Source organism: Bacillus rossius, chromosome 1 (genome assembly GCF_032445375.1).
Source record: "Bacillus rossius redtenbacheri isolate Brsri chromosome 1, Brsri_v3, whole genome shotgun sequence".
Lineage (NCBI taxonomy): Eukaryota > Metazoa > Arthropoda > Insecta > Phasmatodea > Bacillidae > Bacillus > Bacillus rossius.
Window position 1 is genome coordinate 96,360,756 of NC_086330.1, and position 4,153 is coordinate 96,364,908.

General features: G+C 38.4%; 1 non-coding gene across 1 annotated transcript; it reads left to right on the forward strand.

The window, feature by feature from the left end:
- The first annotated feature begins 1,833 nt into the window (after positions 1-1,833).
- On the forward strand, positions 1,834-1,905 carry Trnae-cuc (transfer RNA glutamic acid (anticodon CUC)). Its single transcript has one exon. It is a non-coding gene; the product is annotated as a tRNA-Glu (tRNA).
- The last annotated feature ends 2,248 nt before the right edge of the window (positions 1,906-4,153 follow it).

A 4,153-nucleotide genomic window follows, 5' to 3' on the forward strand; every position in this document is an offset into this window, starting at 1 on the left:
TCTTTTGGCCGAATACGTTTTTTATACGGCCAACCATAACTGCAAGGGGTTGAAAAAACAAGGGTTTGAGGACAAAAAAAATTATAACTTCCTTCATAGGAACAACGTGGAGTTCGTGCAAACTTTGTATTAATCTTATAATTTTTATCTAAAACTTTGGTCTGAAATTATTTTTGATTAGATTACCCATTGCTGCAAGGGGTTGAAAAAATAAGAGGTAACATTTAAAAAAAAATCATTACGCCCTTAGTAGGTACACAATAAAATTCGTTCAAATTGTTTGCAAATCTTATAATGTTAATCTAAAACTTTTATCTCAAGAAAAAAGTTGAAAAGTTGCGGTAGAGTGGCGAAGTCCTTGAAAGAAGGTTCCAGGGCAGTGAGTGAGTCAGTTCAGGGGAGTCGGGAGTTTTCCCGCGGCGGAGTTTCCGAGCGATAGTGTCGCGGGCGCGGCGGAGTTCCGAGCTAATTTCCAAGCGAGGCGTCGAGCGGATCCTCGGCTAAGGCAAGTGCGTCGGCGGCGGCGTAGTGCGGCGCGGAGTCCCGCGGCGGAGACCCACGAGGGGTGCTGCGGCGAGAGTTGCGCCCGAGGTGCGGCCCAGCGAGGTGTGCGGTGTGTGAAAACGAGTGACAGGGGAAGCAACATTATTTTTTAAGTGCAATTGATTATTGGCCATTTTAGAAGATTAATTGTAAGTGACATAAGTAGTGGCCATCAATAAAACTGTGTAGTGTGTTGTAAAATCTATTAATTGGGCTATCATTTACGAACCCGGTAGATCATAACAATACAAACCATTATTGCAAGGGGGTGAAAAAACCTGGGGTTGTAATAAGAAAATAAATCAAACTTCCCTACCCGGTACACTATCGAATCCATTATTATTTTTGTTTAACTGTCTAAATATTGACTATAACTATTCTTAAAAGAATTTTTGTTTACCCAACCATTACTGCAAGGGGTTAAAATAACATGATTATTAAATAAAAAATAATCATAAAAATATCTTTTTTAAAATATATTATATCATATCAGTTATAATTTATTGCATGAGTTCTAAAAGTCATTGAAAACTTTAGCTGAAACATTTTTTGATGAAACGAATTATTATTGTAAAACATGGGTTGAAATTTTAAACAATTCATATCTTTCTTAGTATCAAGTTCGTTTGAATGTATTTTAAACCATATTAATATTATTTTTAGCATTGGCGCAAAGAAAATTTTTTATACGACCACGTTATTCGTGCAAGGGATGAAAAATAGTGTTGTAAACTATTTAATGTTGGATACATTGAGTTAAAAATATTCGAAATATTTTCGCTGCATGGAAAATGGGCAAATATTCAATCGATCATTTTGAAATATTGGAGAACATAAATATGTTATGTACATGAGGATCTTAAAATGTTCCAGAAGGTTATAGAAGTTTCCAAAATATTTCCAGAATAAATACGTAACGTAATTCGAAATCTATCTACGTCTGTAGGCTGTGCCGAAAGGGATTTTTTTTTCTTCAAGTCGTTTCAAATGTAATAAACATTCATGCGAGACCCTTCAGAGAAATGGACATTTCCACACTGCTATACCCTACATCGTAAAACCTTCCAACTGCACTGTTAGAAACAACAGTAAATGCAGGCCTTAAACTGTTTCATAATAATTATTTTTATCTGTATTATTTGGTGTAAATTTATTTGTCGTAAGTTTGTTTGGCATATCGTGACTTAGCCTTAAGACACTTAGGTCTAAAATATTTGGCCTTAAGACTTAGTCTTATTGTCCTGCTTTGGAGAAGGTTGCCAGTTATTCTATTCCTGTATTAAAGTCATATCCGGTATGGTCTAGTGGCTAGGATACCTGGCTCTCACCCAGGAGGCTCGGGTTCGATTCCCGGTACCGGAATTTAAAGTAATAAACTTTTGTTAGTCAGTAGATTCCCTACAATAAGTGTAAAAAAAATTTTAAAATGTTTTTTTTTTTTTAATTTTTTTTTTTATTGTGAAGTAAAGGTGAGCTCTCGATCAGTCGCGTCCGTCTCCTATGCACTCATTCTTCAACCAGTCGACTTAAAAATCCACGCTGCCAACTGTCTATACTGATTAAATTTCTGAGTGTATGTATTTTGTAAAATTAAACTCTTTTTTTTCGATCTTATATTTATTTATACAAATGTATGTGTCCCCGTGCGAATAATCGCACAGTGATATATTTTTTAATTTAATTATCACATCATGTAATAAAAACGTTATCATTAAACTTGAAATAATTATTGATTGTATAAATTAAATCACTTAGATTATGTGTAGGGTACATAGCAGTATTGGTATAAGTGGGTGTTGGCTCTCCTTATATTGGTTGCACTTAGTTGTTAAAAAAAATGTGGTTTTATTGTTAGTATACATATCCGGCTTCTGTCTTCGCAGCGAGATAAGATGAACACAGTTTTTAATTCCAAATGAAAGCTTTAAAATAAAAAGTTTCATAAAAATCGGTCCAGTAGTTTTCTCGTGATGCTCGAACAAACAAGCAAACAGACAAACAGCCAGACACACTTCAGTGGTTTTATTCTTATATATCGCCGGCTCCTGCCATCGTAGCGAGACAGACTAAGACTAATAATTAGATTTTAAACAAATTTCAACAAAATCTCGTCTGTAGGTTTTGCGTTATACTCGAACAAACAAACGAATATTCAATAATAGTATACGTAGCTATGAGGCTATTTATTACTCTGCGGGGAAAGAGGCCCGCGTTAAAATACACCACAGGTATACTGGTAACAACTGTTTGCTGACGGCGCAGAGTGCGCGAACAAACACTACATTCATAACAGAGCTGTCGCAGAGAGACTCGACGGTGCAAATAAGCAACATTGGACTAGCCAATGATTGACATGCCCAGGCTGGCAGCACAATGTGTCGGACAAACATGGCGGTGGTGGCTGGGGCAACCTGGCTGCTGCGGTCATATAATTATGCTCTTTCAATTAACTTGGCTGGCTGGCAGCCTGGCGGGAAACGACGATAGTCGCCCCCTAAAAACCAGTAATGCCCGAAACCCCCAATGCGGACAAAACATGTTTAAGTGCTCGCCCTTGCTTAGTAGATATTTTCTACTCTTCCAACTCTTCTTCCTGAGCTATCCTTCTAATCCCGTAGCCAACCCGTGTGTAATTAATGCATGAAATTTTGCATCCCGCATGTAAGTGCCCAGGGTTTTCCCTGTGTCTATGCAGGTTTTACCTGGGCTCAACTTATCTAGTTTTTAGTCTAGAATAGTCAGTGAGGGGAGTTAGTCATGGCGCCAATTGCTGCCATGGCTGGCCAACCCCCCTCCTAGCACATGATGCATGCACCCTCTCCCGCATGGCTGAACTATGTTTGATTAGAGCGTATAGGCTTCGGCCTGATACGCACTTAGAGTCTTTGCCTAACCCAGACCCCTCCCAAATACACTTAGTTTTAATCAGGGACTGGAAGTAACGCGCTACTAGTAACGACGTTATTTGTAACAGTTACTTTTTATGGTAACGATCGTGGTAACGCAATATATTAAGTTTTCAGTAACTGTAACTGTAACTGAATTGCATTTTTCCGCCTTAAAGTAACGATAATTGTCGTTACTTCTTGCGTTACATTTTTCAAATGTATTTCTTATTGAACGAAATATTTGTTGATTTTTTCAATCCCAGAACGAAAATCCCGACAAGCATATTATTTGCGATGGTATTTCTTGTACTTGTAAAACTGTGGTTGGCTAGCCTGCGCTCGTATTTTGATTGTCATTTATTTAATATTTGCGACATGCGGTTTTACTGCTGTTCTGTTTAATTAATTAACCTACCTTATGAACCTACTTGTGCACATGCGCGAAAGCAATGACAGAATCTAATGAAGCTAGATGCCGAGAAAGCAGTCCAGAACTGCAGACTGGAACTGACGTGTATCTCTACACAGGCCTGGAACACCACCAGTGATGGGAAAGCGGTATAATCCCCTCGGCAGCCGGGATATGGAAACTCCCTAGGGTGCGCTGCATTCTTCACCTAGGGGTGTACACATACGCAGAGACTTGGCAGATCCTGTTGATCGCCACACTGTACACTTAGCGTATCATATGTGGTGGCGATCTACTGCCACAATATATAAAT